This window comes from Nomia melanderi, unplaced genomic scaffold (genome assembly GCF_051020985.1).
Source record: "Nomia melanderi isolate GNS246 unplaced genomic scaffold, iyNomMela1 scaffold0035, whole genome shotgun sequence".
Classification (NCBI taxonomy): domain Eukaryota; kingdom Metazoa; phylum Arthropoda; class Insecta; order Hymenoptera; family Halictidae; genus Nomia; species Nomia melanderi.
In genome coordinates this window covers 1,249,025-1,268,046 of record NW_027475150.1, presented here as the reverse complement: position 1 = coordinate 1,268,046, position 19,022 = coordinate 1,249,025, and the positions used below count along the sequence as shown (strand labels likewise).

General features: G+C 25.6%; 1 pseudogene; it reads left to right on the top strand.

Annotated features, from left to right (window-relative positions):
• Nucleotides 1-17,582: 17,582 nt before the first annotated feature.
• On the top strand, nucleotides 17,583-17,763 carry LOC143175316 (U2 spliceosomal RNA; annotated as a pseudogene).
• The last annotated feature ends 1,259 nt before the right edge of the window (nucleotides 17,764-19,022 follow it).

Sequence of the window (19,022 nt, the reverse complement as noted above, 5' to 3'; positions counted from 1 at the left end):
AGACAGTTTTATATAGTTTTATATAGTATTATATAGTTTTGTTAGTTTTATATTGTTTTATATAGTTTTATATAGTGTTATATAGTTTTATATAATTTTATTAGTTTTATATATTTTAATATAGATTTATATAGTTTATATAGTTTTATATAGTTTTGTATAGTTTTATATAGATTTATGTATTTTTATATAGTTTTATTTCGTTTTATATAGTTTTATATAGTTTTATATAGTTTCATATAGTTTTATATAGTCATATAGTTTTATATAGTTTTATTGAGTTTTATATAGTTTTATATAGTTTTATATAGTTTTATATAGTTTTATATAGTTTGTTACTTTTGTATAGTTTTATTTGATTTTATATAGTTTTATTAGTTTTGTATAGTTTTATTTAGTTTTATCAGTTTTATATAGTTTTATATAGTTTTATATAGTGTTATATAGTTTTATATAATTTTATTAGTTTTATATATTTTAATATAGATTTATATAGTTTATATAGTTTTATATAGTTTTGTATAGTTTTATATAGATTTATGTATTTTTATATAGTTTAATAGGGTTTTATATAGTTTTATATAGTTTTATATAGTTTTATATAGTTTTATATATTTTTATATAGTTTTATAGAGTTTTATATAGTTTTATATAATTTTATTAGTTTTATATAGTTTTATATAGATTTATATAGTCTGTATAGTTTTATATAGTTTTGTTAGTTTTATATAGTTTTATAGAGTTTTATATAGTTATATAGTTTTGTATGGATTATATAGTTTTATACAGTTTCAGACAGTTTCATATCGTTTTATATAGGTTTATTAGTTTTATATAGTTCTATATAGTTTTATATAGGCTTATATAGTTTTATTCGTTTTATATAGTTTTATATAGTTTTATACTGTTTTATATAGTTTCATATAGTTTTATATAGTTATATAGTTTTATATAGTTTTACATAGATTTATATTGTTTTATATAGTTTTATATAGTTTATATAGTTTTATACAGTTTCAGACAGTTTTATGTAGTTGTATATAGTTTTATATAGTTTTATATAGTTTTACATAGTTTTATATAGTTTTACATAGTTTTATATTGTTTTATATAGTTTTATAGATTTTTATATAGTTATATAGTTTTGTATAGTATATAGTTTCATACAGTATCAGACAGTTTCATATCGTTTTATATAGGTTTATTAGTTTTATATAGTTTTATATAGTTTTATATAGTTTGTTACTTTTGTATAGTTTTATTTGGTTTTATATAGTTTTATTAGTTTTGTATAGTTTTATTTAGTTTTATTAGTTTTATATAGTTTTATATAGTTTTATATAGTGTTATATAGTTTTATATAATTTTATTAGTTTTATATATTTTTATATAGATTTATATAATTTATATAGTTTTATATAGTTTTGTATAGTTTTATATAGATTTATGTATTTTTATATAGTTTAATAGGGTTTTATATAGTTTTATATAGTTTTATATAGTTTTATATAGTTTTATATAGTTTTATATAGTTTTATAGAGTTTTATATAGTTATATAGTTTTGTATGGTTTATATAGTTTTATACAGTTTCAGACAGTTTCATATCGTTTTATATAGGTTTATTAGTTTTATATAGTTTTATATAGTTTTATATTGTTCCATATAGTTTTATATAGTTTTAAATAGTTCTATATAGTTTTATATAGGCTTATATAGTTTTATTCGTTTTATATAGTTTTATACAGTTTTATATAGTTTTATATAGTTTTATATAGTTTTATATAGTTTTACATAGTTTTATATAGTTTTATACAGTTTTACATAGTTTTATATAGTTTTGTTAGTTTTATATAGTTTTATATAGTTTTATATAGTGTTATATAGTTTCATACAGTTTTGTATAGTTTTATATAGTTTTATATAGTTTTATATAGTGTTATATAGTTTTATAGAGTTTTATATACTTTTATATAGTTTTGTTAGTTTTATATATTTTCATATAGTTTTATATAGTTTTATTCAGGTTTATATAGTTTTATATGATTTTGTTTATTTTTATACAGTTTTACATAATTTTATAGGGTATTATATAGTTTTATATAGTTTTATGTAGTTTTATATAGTCTTATATAGTTTTATATAGTTTTATATAGTTTTATATAGTTTTATAAAGTTTTATATAGTTTTGTTAGTTTTATATAGTTTTGTTAGTTTTATATATTTTCATATACTTTTATATAGTATTATATAGTTTTACATAGTTTTATTAGCTTTATATAGTTTTATATAGTTTTATATAGTCTTATATAGTTTTATATAGTTTTATACATTTTTAAATGGTTCTATATAGTTTTGTTAGTTTTATATAGGTTTATATAGTTTTATATAGTTTTATATAGTTTTATATAGTTTTATATAGTTTTATATAGTTCTATAGAGTTCTATATAGGCTTATAGAGTTTTCTTAGTTTTATATAGTTTTAAAGAGTTTTATATAGTTTGATATAGTTTTATTCGTTTTATATAGTTATATACAGTTTTATATAGTTTTAAATAGTTTTATACTGTTTTATATAGTTTTGTTAGTTTTATATAGTTCTATGTAGTTTTATTTAATTTTATAGAGTTTTATATAGTTTTATATAGTTATATATAGTGTTATATAGTTTTGTTAGTTTTATATAGTTTCATATAGTTTTACATAGTTTTATATAGTTTTATATAGTTTTACATAGTTTTATATAGTTTTATACAGTTTTACATAGTTTTATATAGTTTTGTTAGTTTTATATAGTTTTATATAGTTTTATATAGTGTTATATAGTTTCATACAGTTTTGTATAGTTTTATATAGTTTTATATAGTTTTATATAGTGTTATATAGTTTTATAGAGTTTTATATACTTTTATATAGTTTTGTTAGTTTTATATATTTTCATATAGTTTTATATAGTTTTATTCAGGTTTATATAGTTTTATATGATTTTGTTTATTTTTATACAGTTTTACATAATTTTATAGGGTATTATATAGTTTTATATAGTTTTATGTAGTTTTATATAGTCTTATATAGTTTTATATAGTTTTATTAGTTTTATATAGTTTTATATAGTTTTATATAGTTTTCTGTTCTATTATATAGTTTTATATAGTTCTATAGAGTTTTACATAGGTTTATATAGTTGTATTAGTGATATATAGTTTTATATAGTTATATATAGTTTTATATAGTTTTATATAGTTTTATATAGTTTTATATAGTTTTATATTATTCAATAGAGTTTTATATACTTTTATGTAGTTTTATATAGTTTTATATAGTTTTATATATTTTTATGTAGTTTTATATAGTTTTATAGAGTTTTATATAGTTTTGTTAGTTTTATATAGTTTTGTTAGTTTTATATATTTTCATATAGTTTTATATTGTATTATATAGTTTTACATAGTTTTATTAGCTTTATATAGTTTTATATAGTTTTATATAGTCTTATATAGTTTTATATAGTTTTATATATTTTTAAATGGTTCTATATAGTTTCGTTAGTTTTATACAGGTTTATACAGTTTTATAGAGTTTTATATAGTTTTATATAGTTTTACATAGTTTTATATTGTTTTATACAATTTTACATAGTTTTATATTGTATTATATAGTTCTATATAGTTTATATAGTTTTATACAGTTTCAGACAGTTTTATGTAGTTTTATATAGTTTTATATAGCTTTATTAGCGTTTTATTGTTTTATATAGTTTTATATAGTATTATATAGTCTTGTATAGTTTTATTAGTTTTATATAGTTTTATGTAGTTTTAATAGAATGTTATAGTTTTACATAGTTTTATTTAGCCCTATGTAGTTTGTCATAGTTATATTAGTTTTATATAGTTTGACATAGTTTTATATGGTTCTGTATAGTTTTATATAGTTTTATATAGTGTTATATAGTTTTATATAGTTCTATTAGTTTTATATAGTTTTAAATAGTTTTATACAGTTTTATATAGTTTTATATAGTTTTGTTAGTTTTATATGGTTTTACATATTTTTATATGGCTTTGTTAGTTTTATATAGTTTTATATAGTTTTATAGAGTTTTATATAGTTTTATATAGTTTTATTAGTTTTATATAGTTTTATATAGTTTTATGTAGTATTATACAGTTTTATATTGTTCTATAGAGTTTTATATAGGTTTCTATAGTTGTATTAGTGTTATATAGTTTTATATAGTTTTATATAGTTTTACATAGTTTTATATGGCTTTGTTAGTTTTATATAGTTTTATATAGTTTTATATAGTTTTATATAGTTATATAGTTTTGTATAGTTTTATATAGTTTTATATAGTTTTATTAGTTTCATATAGTTTTATAGAGTTTTATATAGTTTTATATAGTTTTATATAGTTTTATATAGTTTTATATAGTTTTATATAGTTTTATATAGTTTTATATAGTTTTATTTAGTTTTATATAGTTTTGTAGAGTTTCACATGGTTTTATATAGTTTTATATAGTTTATATAGTTTTATACAGTTTCAGACAGTTTTACATAGTTTTATATAGTCTTATATAGTTTTGTTAGTTTTATATTGTTTTATATAGTTTTATATAGTGTTATATAGTTTTATAGAGTTTTATATACTTTTATATAGATTTGTTAGATTTATATAGTTTTACACAGTTTTATATAGGTTTATTAGTTTTATATAGTTTTACATAATTTTATATAGTTTTGTTAGTTTTATATATTTTTATATCGTTTTATATAGTTTTATATAGTTTTATATAGTTTCATATAGTTTTATATAGTTTTATAGTTTTATATAGTTTTACATAGATTTATATTGTTTTATATAGTTTTATATAGTTTATATAGTGTTATATAGTTTTATACAGGTTTCAAAGTTTTATACAGTTTTATATAGTTTTAAAGAGTTTTATATAGTTTTATATAGTTTTATATAGTGATATTCAGTTTTATATAGTTCTGTTAGTTTTATATAGTTTTATATAGTTTTGTATAGTTTTATATAGATTTATGTATTTTTATATAGTTTAATAGGATTTTATATAGTTTTATATAGTTTTATATAGTTTTATATAGTTTTATAGAGTTTTATATAGTTTTACATAGTTTTATATAGTTATATATAGTTCTATATAGTTTTATATAGTTTATATAGTTTTATACAGTTTCAGACAGTTTTATATAGTTCCATAGAGTTTGGTATAGGTTTATATAGTTTTGTTAGTTTTATATAGTTTTATATTTTTATATAGTTTTATATAGTTTTATATAGTGTTATATAGTTTTGTTAGTTTTATATATTTTCATATAGTTTTATATAGTTTTATACAGGTTTATATAGTTTTATATGATTTTGTTTATTTTTATACAGTTTTACTTAATTTTATAGGGTATTATATAGTTTTATATAGTTTTATGTAGTTTTATATAGTTTTATATAGTTTTATATAGTTTTATATAGCTTTATATAGCTTTACATAGTTTTATATAGTTTTATAAGATTTTATATAGTTTTGTTAGTTTTAATGGTTTTATATAGTTTCACATAGTTTTATATTCTTTAATGTAGTTTTAATAGATTCATATTGTTTTAAATAGTTTAGTATAGTTTTAATAGATTTATATAGTTTTATATAGTTCTATGTAGTTTTAAATAGTTTTATATAGGTTTATATAGTTTTATATAGTTTAATATAGTTTTGTATAGTTTTATAAGATTTTACATAGTTTTGTTAGTTTCATATAGTTTTATATAGTTTCACATAGTTTTATATAGTTTCATTTAGTTTTATATACTTTCATATAGTTTTATATTGATTTGTGTTGTTTTACTCAGTTTTATATAGTTTTACTACGTTTATATAGTTTTATATAGTTTTATATAGTTTTATATAGTCTTATATGGTTTTATATAATTTTGTATAGTTTTATATAGTTTTATGTAGTTTTATATAGTTTTATATAGTTTGATATAGATTGATATTGTTTTATGTAGTTTTATATAGTTTTATATAGGTTTAATAGATTTATATAGTTTTGTATAGTTTTATATAGTTTAGTATATGTTTAATTTATTTATATAGTTTTATATAATTTTAAGTAGTTTTGAATAGTTTTATATAGTTTTATATGGGTTTAATAGATTTATATAGTTTTATATAGTTTTATATTGATATGTATTGTTTTATACAGCTTTATATAGTTTTAATAGCTTTATATGGTTTTATATAGTTTTATAGTATAGCTTCTCGGCCTTAAGACTAAGATAAAAGTGTACTCGCATAACACACAACTAGATCGCTACTCGGCCTTATGGCTAAGATCAATGTGTATTCGCATAACACACATCCAGACCGCTTCTCGGCGTTATGGCTAAGATCAGAGTGTACTCGCATAAAACACATCCAGATCACTACTCTGCCTTATGGCTAAGATCAAAGTGTACTCGAATACACCAAACCAAGGTCGCTTCTCGGCCTTGCGGCTATGATCAAAGTATACTCGCATAAAACACATCGAGTTCGCTTCTCGGCCTTATGGTTAGGATCAAAGTGTAGTCTCATAACACACATCGACATCACTTCTCGACATTAGTGCTAAGATCAAAGTGTACTCGCATAACACACGTCCAGATTACTTCTCGGCCTTACGGCTAAGATCAAAGTGTACTCGAATAACCCAAATCCAGATCGCATCTCGGCCTTATGGCTAAAATCAAAGTGTACTCGCGTAACACACATTCAGATCGCTTCTCGTCCTTATGGCTACGATCAAAGTGTACTCGCATAATTCACATGCAGGTCGCTTCTCGGACTTATGGCTACGATCAAAGTGTACTCACATAACACACATCCAGATCGCTTCCCAGCCTTATGGCAGAGAACAAACTGTACTCGCATACCACACATCCAGATCGCTCCTCCGCCTTATGGAAAAGATCAAAGTGTACTCGCATAACACGCATCCAGATCGATTATCGGCCTTATGGCTAAGATCAATCTGTACACGAAAACACCAAACCAAGGTCGCTTCTCGGACTTACGGCTATGATCAAAGTGTACTCGCATAAAACACATCGAGTTCGCTTCTCGGCCTTATGGCTAAGATCAATGTGTATTCGCATAACACACATCCAAATCGCTTGTCGGGCTTATAGATAAGATCAAGGTGAACTTGGTTAAGCCAAATCCAGGTCGCTGCTCGACCTTATGGCTAAGATAAAAGTGTACTCGCATAACACACAACTAGATCGCTACTCGGCCTTATGGCTAAGATCAATGTGTATTCGCATAACACACATCCAGACCGCTTCTCGGCGTTATGGCTAAGATCAGAGTGTACTCGCATAAAACACATCCAGATCACTACTCTGCCTTATGGCTAAGATCAAAGTGTACTCGAATACGCCAAACCAAGGTCGCTTCTCGGCCTTACGACTATGATCAAAGTATACTCGCATAAAACACATCGAGTTCGCTTCTCGGCCTTATGGTTAGGATCAAAGTGTAATCTCATAACACACATCCACATCACTTCTCGACATTAGTGCTAAGATCAAGGTGTACTCGCATAACACACATCCTAATCGCTCCTCTGTCTTATGCTTAAGATCAAAGTGTACTGGAATAACCCAAATCCAGATTACTGCACGTCCGTATGGCTAAGATCAATGCGCGTTCGCACAAGAAACAGCAGGAACTCTTCACGGGCTTATGAGTAAGATCAAAGTGTACTCGCAGAACAAACATCCAGAACGCTTCACGGGCTTATGGCTAAGACCAATGCGCACTCGCAGAACAAACATCCAGAACGCTTCACGGGCTTATGGCTGAGATCAAAGTGTACTCGAATAACCCAACACCAGAGCGCTTCTCGGCATTATGGCTAAGATCAAAGTGTACTCGCATAACACACATTCAGATCGTTACACGGCCTTATGGCTACGATCAATGTGTACTCGCATAATTCACATGCAGGTCGCTTCGCGGACTTATGGCTACGATCAAAGTGTACTCACATAACACACATCCAGATCGCTTCCCGGCCTTATGGCACAGAACAAACTGTACTCGCATACCACACATCCAGATCGCTTCTCCGCCTTATGGAATAGATCAAAGGGGACTCGCAAAACACACATCCAGATCGCTTCTCGGCCTTATGTCTAAGGTCAAAGTGTACTCGAATAACCCAAATTCAGATCGATTTTCGGCCTTACGGCTATGGTCAAAGTGTACACGCATATCACACATCCAGATCACTTCTCGGCCTGATGGCTAAGGTCAGAGTGTACTCGCATAACACACGTCCAGATCGTTTCACAGCCTTATGGCTAGGATCAAAGTGCACTCGCATAGCACACATCCAGATCACTTCTCGGCCTTATGGCTAAGGTCAAAGTGTACTCGAATAACCCAAAGCCAGATCGCTTCTCGGCCTTATCTCGAAGATCAAAGTGTACACGAATAACCTAAATCCAGATCGCTGCTCGACAGTATGGCTAAGATCAAAGAGTACTCGCATAAGACATATCCAGATCGCTTCCCGTCCATATGGCTAAGATCAGGTGTACTCGCATAACACACATCCAGATCGCTTCTCGGGCTTATGGCTAAGATCAAAGTGTACGCTCATAACGCACATCCAGATTGCTTCTCGGCCTTGTGTCTAAGATCAAAGTGTACCCGCATAACGCACATCCAGAACGCTTCTCGCCCTTATGGCTAATATCAAAGTGTACTCGAATAACCCAAATTAAGATCGATTTTCGGCCTTATGGCTATGGTCAAAGTGTACACGCATAACACACATCCAGATCACTTCTCGGCCTGATGGCTAAGGTCAGAGTGTACTCGCATAACACACATCCAGATCGCTTCTCTGCCTTATGGCTAAGATTAAAGTGTCCTCGCATGACACACATCGAGATCTCTTCTCGGCCTTATGGGTAAGATCAAAGTGTACACGAATGACCCAAATACAGATCGCATCTCGGCCTCATGGCTAAGATCAAAGTTTACCCGCATAACACACATCCAGATCGCATCTCGGCCTTATGGCTAATATCAAAGTGTACTCGAATAACACACAACCAGATCGCTTCACTGGATTGTGCCTAAGGTCAAACTGTACTCGCATAACACATATCCAGATCGTTTCAAGGCCTTACAGCTAAGATCAAAGTGTACTCGCATAACACACATCCATATCGTTTCTCGGCCTTAAGACTAAGATCAAAGTGTACCCGCGTAACACACATACAGAACGTTTCTCGGCCTAATGGCGAAGATCAAAGTGTACACGCATAACACACAACCAGATAGCTTCTCGGCCTTATGGCTATGCTTTTCCATAATTATTTATATTAGCCGTAAGGCCCGGGAGCCGATCTGGATCTGTGCTTTGTGGGTACACGTTGATATTAACCGTGATGCCGACCAGCGATCGGGATCCGTGTAATGCGAGTACACTTTGATATTAAGTGTAAGGTGGAGAAGCGTTGTGGAATTGTGTTCTGCGAGTTTTATATAATTTTATACATTTTTATACAGTTTTGTATAGTATATTATATTTCTATATAATTTTATACTGTTTTATATAGTATTATACACGTTTCTATAGCATTATGTAGTTTTACGTGGTTTTACATTGTATTGTATACTTTTTTATTGTATTTCACATTTTACATTGTGTTATGCAGTTATATATATTATCATGAAGTTTTGTGTAGTTTCATGAAGTTTTTTGCAGTTTTATATAACTTGAAATAGTTCTATATTGGCCTATATAATTTTATATAGATCTGTATAGTTTAATATAATTTATGTAGTTTTATATAGTATCCATAGTCTTATATAGTTTCATGCGGTTTTATATTTTTCTATATTGTTCTATATTGTATTATACCATTTTACATTGCTTGACACAGTTTCATATTTTTTCGTATTGTTTTGAATATTATTATATCGTTTTATATAGTTTTATATCGTTTTATATAGTATTATACATTTTTATGTAGTTTGATATAGTTTTATATAGTTTAATATATCTATATATAGCTTTATACAGTTTCATATAGTTTTGTATCGTTTTATATAGTTCTATATACTTTTATATAGTTTCATACAGTTTTATATAGTTGAATACAGTTTTATATAGTTTAATACAGTTTTATATAGTTCAATATAGTTTTAATACATTTATATAGTTTTATATAGTTTCATATAGATTGATATTGTTTTATGTAGTTTTATATAGCATAGCATAGTTTTAATAGATTTATAAAGTTTTACATAGTTTTATATGGTTCTATCTAGTTTTATATAGCTTTATATAGTTTTGTATAGTTTTATATAGTTTTATATAGTTTTATTAGTTTTATATGAATTTATACAGTTTTATATAGTTTTATATAGTTTTATATAGTTTTGCATAGTTTTACATAGTCTTATATATATTTATATATTTTTATATTGTTTTACATCGTTTTTTATAGTTTTATATAGATTGATATTGTTTTATGTAGTTTTATATGGTATAATATAGTTTTAGAGAGATTTACATAGCTTTATAAAGTATTAATCGATTTATATAGTTATATAGTTTTACATGGTTTAATATAGTTTTAGAGAGATTCACATAGTTTTATGCAGTTTTATTAGTTTTACATAGTTTTTTACAGTTTTAAATAGTTTTGTATAGTTTTATATAGTTTTATACAGTTTTGTATAGTTTTACGTAGTTTTACATAGTCTTACATGGATTTATATGATTTTATATACCTCTATATTGTTTTATATAGTTTTATATAGTACGATACGGTTTTATAAGGTTTACATTGATCTATATAGTTTTATTAGTTTCATTAGTTTTATATAGTTTTAATAAATTCATATAATCGTATATAGTTTTATATAGTTTTATGCAGTTTTATATAGTTTTATTTAGTTTTATATACTTTTATATAGTTAAATATAATTTTAATAGATGTATATATTTTTAAATAGTTTTATATATACTGATATTGTCTTATGTAGTGTTATATAGTTTTAAATAATTTTACTTAGTTTTATATAGTTTTATATAGTCCTCCTTGGTTTTATGCAGATTTATATAGTTTTATATACTTTAATATAGTTTTATATAGATTTATATAGTTTTACAAAGTTTTATTAGGTTTACAAAGTTTTATATAGTTTTATTAGTTTCTTATAGTTTTATATAGTTCTGTTAATTTTATATAATTTTATACAGTATTGTATTATTTTATAAAGTTTTAATTAGTTTTATATATTTTTATTAGTTTTATATAGTTTCATAAGGTTTTACATAGTTTTATATAGATTTTATAATTTTAAATACTTTTATATAGTTTTTTGAAGTTTTATATAGTTTTACATAGTTTTATATAGTTTTATATAGTTTTATATAGTTTTATTTAGATTTATAAAGTATTATCTAGTTTTATATAGTTTTAATAAATTCATATAATTGTATATAGTTTTATATAGTTTTATGTAGTTTTATATGGTTTTATATAGTTTTCAATAGTTTTACATAGCTTTACACAGTTTTATATAGTTTTATCTGGTTATACTAGTTTCATTGGTTTTATAGAGATTAATACAGTTTTATATAGTTTTACATAGTTTTATATAGTTTTACATAGTTTTGTATAGTTTTATATAGTTTTATATGGTGTTATATAGTTTTAGTAGATGTATTTAGTTTTACATAGTGTTATATAGTTTTACATAGTTTTATATAGTTTTAGATAGTTTTATATACATTTATATATTTCTATACAGTTTTATATAGTTTTATACAGTTTTATTAGTTTTACTAGATTTATATAGTTTTACATAGTTTTATATAGTTTTATATAATTTCATATAGTTTTATATCGTTTTATACAGTTTTATATAGATTTTTATAGTTTTATATAGTTTTATATAGTTTTATATACTTTTATATAGTTTTGTATAGTTTCATATAATTTTATTTCGTTTTATTTAGTTTTATATAGTTTTACATAGCTTTATATAGTTTTACATAGTTTAATACAGTTTTATGTAGTTTTATATATTGTTATATAGTTTTCCATAGTTTTATGTAGATTTACATAGTTTTATATAGTTTTTCATAGTTTTGTATAGTATTATATTGTTTTATATAGATTTATATCGTTTTATAAAGTTTTATATAGATTTATATAGTTTTATATAGTTTTATATAGTTTTATATAGTTTTATTTAGTTTTATATAGTTTTATATAGTTTTATATAGTTTTATATAGTTTTAAATAGTTTTATATAGTTTTACATAGCTTCATATGGTTTTATATAGTTATATATAATTCTATACGGTTTTATTAGATTTATTAGTTTCATTAATTTTATATAGTTTTATATAGTTCTATATAGTTTTATATAGTTTTATATAGTTTTATATAGTTTTATATAGTTTTATATAGTTTTGTATAGGTTTATTAGTTTTATGCAATTTTATATAGTTTTATACAGATTCACATAGTTTTATTAGTTTTAAATAGTTTCATTAGTTTTATATAGCTTTATATAGTTTTAAATAGTTTTGTATAGTTTTATATAGTTTTATATAGTTTCATATAGTTTTATATAACTTTATATAGTTTTATATGGCTTTATATAGTTTTGAATAGCTTTATGGAGTTTTATACAGTTTTAAATAGTTTAACATACTTCTATATAATTTTATATAATTTTAAATAGTTTTATATAGTATTATATAGTTCTATATAGTTTTATAGATATTTATATAGTTTTATATAGTTTTAGATAGTTTTATATAGATTTATATAGTTCTATATAGTTTTAAATAGTTTTATATAGTTTTATTAATTTTATATAGTTTCATACAGTTTTATATAGACACATATAGTTTTATTAGTGCTATATAGACACATATAGTTTTATATTGTTTTATATAGTATTATATAGTTTTATCCAGTTTTATTAGTTTTATATAGTTTTACATAGTTTTATATAGTTTTGTATAGTTTTAAATGGTTTTATATAGTTTTGAATAGTTTTATGTAGTTTTATTAGATTTAAATAGTTTTATTAGTTTTGTATAGTTTTATACAGTTTTATATAGTTTAATAGAGTTTTATATAGTTTAATAGAGTTTTATATAGTTTTATATAGTTTTATATAGTTTTATATAGTTTCGTGTAGTTTTATATAGCTTCATATAGTTTAATACAGTTTTATTCGTTTTTTATAGTTTTATACAGTTTTATACAGTTTTATATAGATTCATATAATTTTATATAGTTTTATATGGCTTCATGTAGTTTTACACAGTTTTATTAGTTTTATATAGTTTTATACAGTTTCATTAGTTTTATATAGTTTTATATAGTCTTATATAGTTTTGAATAATTTTATATAGTTTTATATAGTTTTATATAGTTTTATATATTTTTATATAGTTTTATATAGTTTTATATAGTTTCATATAGTTTTATATAGTGGTGTATAGTTTTATATAGTTCTATATAGTTTTACATATATTTATATAGATTTATATTGATTTATATAGTTTTACATAGTTTTATATAGTTTTATCCAGTTTTATATAGTTTTAAATAGATTGATATTCTTTTATGCAGTTTTATATAGTTTAATATAGTTTTAATATATTTATATAGTTTTATATTGATTTGTGTTGTTTTACACAGTTTTATATAGTTTTACCAGGTTTATATTGTTTTAAAATGTTTTATATAGTTTTATATAGTTTTACACAGCTTCATATAGTTTTATACAGTTTCATTAGTTTTATATAGTTTTGTATAGTCTTATATAGTTTTGTATAGTTTTATATAGTTTTATATAGTATTATATAGTTTTATACAGTTTCATTAGTTTTATATAGTTTTATATAGTCTTATATAGTTTTGAATAATTTTATATAGTTTTATATAGTTTTATATAGTTTTATATATTTTTATATAGTTTTATATAGTTTTATATAGTTTCATATAGTTTTATATAGTGGTGTATAGTTTTATATAGTTCTATATAGTTTTACATATATTTATATAGATTTATATTGATTTATATAGTTTTACATAGTTTTATATAGTTTTATCCAGTTTTATATAGTTTTAAATAGATTGATATTCTTTTATGCAGTTTTATATAGTTTAATATAGTTTTAATATATTTATATAGTTTTATATTGATTTGTGTTGTTTTACACAGTTTTAGATAGTTTTACCAGGTTTATATTGTTTTAAAATGTTTTATATAGTTTTATATAGTTTTACACAGCTTCATATAGTTTTATACAGTTTCATTAGTTTTATATAGTTTTGTATAGTCTTATATAGTTTTGTATAGTTTTATATAGTTTTATATAGTATTATATAGTTTTATACAGTTTTATTAGTTTTATATCGTCTTATATAGTTCTATATAGTTTCATAAAGTTTTATTAGTTATATATAGTTTTATATAGTTTTATAGAGTTTCATATAGTTTTATATAGTGGTGTATAGTTTTATATAGTTCTATATAGTTTTACATACATTTATTTAGATTTATATTGTTTTATATAGTTCTATATAGTTTTATATAGTATTATATAGTTTTGATAGTTTATTATATTTTTATATTGTTTCATATAGTTGTATATTGTTTTACGAAGCTTTATATACTTTTATATAGCTTTATATAGCTTTATATAGTTTTATATAGTTTTATATTGTTTTATCAGTTTTACACAGTTTTATGTAGTTTTACCAGATTTATGTAGTTTTATATTGTTTTATATAGTTTTATGTAGTTTTAAATAGTTTTATTTAGTTTTATACAGTTTTAAATATCTTTATATAGTTCTATATAGTTTTATATAGTTTTATATAGTTTTACATTGTTTTATATTGTTTTATATAGTTTTATTAGTTTTACATAGTTTTATATAGTTTTATATAGTTTTACATAGCTTTATATAGTTTTATATAGTTTTATATTGTTTTATTAGTTTTACATAGTTTTATATAGGTTTATATCGTTTTATGTAGTTTTATATAGTTTTGTATAGTTTCATATAGTTTCATTAGTTTGAAATAGTTTTATATACATTTATATAGTTTTATATAGTTTTACATAGGTTTGTATAGTTTTATATAGTTTTATTAGGTTGACATAGTTTTATATAGTTTTATACAGCTTCATATAATTTTATATAGTTTTCCTGGGTTTATATAGTTTTACATAGTTGTATGTAGTCTTATGTGGTTTTAAATAGTTTTATATAGTTTTATATAGTTTTATTAATTTCATATACTTTTATATAGTTTTACATAGTTTTATATAGTTTTATATAGTTTTATATAGTTTTATATAGTTTCATTGGTTTGAAATAGTTTTATATACATTTATATAGTTTTATATAGTTTTACATAGGTTTGTATAGTTTTATATAGTTTTATTAGGTTTACATAGTTTTATATAGTTTTATACAGCTTCGTATAATTTTATATAGTTTTTCTAGGTTTATATAGTTTTACATATTTGTATATAGTTTTATATGGTTTTATATAGTTTTATATAGTTTTATATAGTTTTATATAGGTTTATTAGTTTATTATTAGTACTCGAATAAACAAAATCCAGATCGCTTCTGGGACTCATGGCTACGATCTAAGCGTACTCGCATAACACACATCCAGATCGCTTCTCGGCCTTATTGCTAAGATCAAAGAGTACTCGACTAAACCAAATCCAGATCGCTTCTCGGCCTTATGGCTAAGATCAAAGTGTACTCGAATAACCCAAATCCAGACCGCTTCTCGGCCTTATGGCTACGATCAATGTATACTCACATAACACACATCCAGATCGCATGTCGGTCTTATGGCTGAGAATAAAGTGTACTCTCATAACACACATCAAGATCGCTTCTCAGTTTTATGGCAAAAATGAAAGTGTACTCGAAGAACCCAAAGCCAGATCGCGTCTCGGCCTTGAGGCTAAGATCGAAGTGTACACGCACAACCCAAATCCAGATCGCTGCTCGGCTTGATGGCTAAGATCAAAGGGTACTCGCATAATACACATCCCGAGAGCTTCTCGGCCTTACGGCTAAGATCAAAGTGTACTGTCATAACACACATCTAGATCGCTCCTCGGCCTTATGGCTGAGATCAAAGTGTACTCTCATAACACACATCGAGTTCGCTTCTCGGCCTTATGGCCATTTATTTATCATTTCGTCTATATAACTATTAATGTTCTATCTATCTTACTCTGTTTATTTAACTACTTATTTATTTAGTTATTAACTCATTTAATTATATTCTTTTCCTGGTTTTTATTTATCTATTTACTTAACCGTTTCAAACATACTGACTAACGATATATTTATCTGTTTAGTTACATATTTTTTTCTTTTTTCTTTCATTCTACTTACGTATTTATTTATTTATGTAAACATTTATTTATTTACATATTTATCTATGTACATATTTATTCATCTACATATTTATTTATTTACATATTTATTTACATATCTGTTTATTTTTTCTTTCTGAACTAACTACGAGATTTGGTAACGATTTCTTAATTAGTGATGTGACACTGGTTCTAATTATTCATCAATTTGGTACTCTTTCTTTTATTTTTCTTTAATTTTTTTATATTTCTGATTTTTTTATCCCAGTTTATTTATTTATCTATTTATTTATTTATTTATTATTTATTATTTATTTATTTATGTACTTGATTATTTTATCTATCTGATCTATTCATTTTAATCATTCCCTGCCTCAACCGCCTACTCTAATTCTATACTAACCGCTTCTCTATAACTGCACTTCCGCGTATGCGCCCTAATTGAAATGCGAAATAGCCGCTACTGAGATGCTTTTAATCATATTTATATTTATATATCTATTTATTTTATTTTATTTTTGTGCTGTTTTCTATGGCGAAGGCCGGGGCACAGTAGAGCCCGGATTTGACTAGGAACTACATATTATGTACATATTTAACCACTGAATTGTATATATTGAAAATTACCTTTAGCTATATATCTACACTTATATTTATTTTGTCCATATTTATTTATGCTATGTATATTTGTTTATTTAATCTTTAATGTTTATTCTCGCTTATTTCTGTTTGGTTATTTATTTTATCTATTTATTTATTTATTTATTTATGTATATATATTTCTGTGCCTCTTCTTTTCTTGTTTATATTTATGTATGCTATGTATATTTGTTTATTTAATCTACGCTACTATTATTTATTTATTTATATAATTTATTCTAGTTTGGCTATTTATTCGATTAACTATCTACTTCCACTAGTATATACATATTCAGACTCTTGCTAGATTCATATAAATGCTAAGGTGTTTATGAGATAAGAGCCACCGCCGATTGAGATCTGAAAATAGCGACAGACGCTATAGAGTTATATCAACTATTTTGCCTTCGCCATAAAGGCGCTACTATGTATCCACCCCCAGCCAAACAATGTAAGGCTGGGGGAACATTCTTTGTGAATAAAGCGCTTTTTATCTGTTCTTATCAGCTTAATATCTGATACACTCCGCATCGCGGAGTCAGAAAATTAACGCGATTTTTGGATTCAGGCGGATCGCTAGGGCTCGCTCCACTTCCGCCGTGAGTCGGTCCGGCACTGCAGTGCCGCCAGAAACGGCTCAATTAGCGCTGCTAATTAGAGCTCTTATTTTTTTTCACCTGCTGGACCGACTCGGGACTCCAAAGAGTAAGCCCCTTAATATTCTGGCTCCGCGAAGTCCCGAAATCTCGGTAAATTCACCCGCCGCGGTACTACGCAACAGTGCGGGCCGAGTTGCGATCGGGCGTGTGCGCGGCAAGGTCTGTTCACGATCAGTGCTCGAGGTGTTGTGCGGTAAAGTGTGATAAAGTGCCTTCGCCACGGGACCGGATCAAGCCTGCGCGGGAGTACACCTGCGCCGCCCACCTGCGCGGGAGGATCACCCGCGCATCACCACCTGCGCCGCCCACTATCCTGCTTCCGTGGACAACCGAGGGAGAGGACGACCAGGGTCTACTGAGGGTCTAAGAGGGTCCTAGGGCAACCAGCCCTCTACTTGGACGCCAACAACCACCACAGGCCAACCCCATCAGCCCTGGTCTTCCTCTACGTGGGTCACCCAACACCGCTACGACCCACCAGGACTTGGCCATCGGCAACCCCGACGGGAAGGACGGCTCGCCTGATCCACGTCTACCTCCGCTGGATCAGGAATCAGGAGCGAGGTGTTATTCCCCTCGGAGAGAGCTCCTGCATCGCTGGACTCCTGCGCCGAGTGAGTCTCTCTTCTCTTTCTATCCCCCCGGCAGTGAGGAGGGTAACGCAGCCGGTCTCCAGCCGTCTGCGGTGCTCGAATCATCGTCGGTAGTCCTCTACCTTACCCCTACGCGTCCACCCACTCCTCCGATCTCTCTCATCCGTTGAAGTGTATCAACGGACCGGGACGCGTGAGGTCCGAGTCGAGTGGCGCCTCCACTTCCTTCTTTTCCCTTCAGTCACCGCCCGCGTGGAGGCTGACTCCACTTACCCGTTAGTTAGTGCAGTCCTCGGTGGAGTGGGTGATTCCGTCGCTCTTCCTCCATCGAGATCGCTGCACTCCTCCGTAACCGTCACCTGTTAGTCTCCCTACCGACTGCCACGTCGGAGGCTGTCATTTTTCCAGGCAGTCTTCGACACCGGACTTAGTGCCGGCGGAGTCAGTAGGGTGTTAGCGCGTGGCGGTATTCCTTCTGTCGCTTTGGACTTAGTTTTCTCTTCTCTTCCTCTGTTATTCCCACTCTGTCTATCCTCCCCGTTTCGCCTCGCTGTGGCACTTAGAAATATTTGCCACAGCAACTCTGTCTCTTCTTCTGTCTCACTTAGCGTAGGACTTAGTCTTAAGAGCGATGCAGGACCGCGGTGATAGTG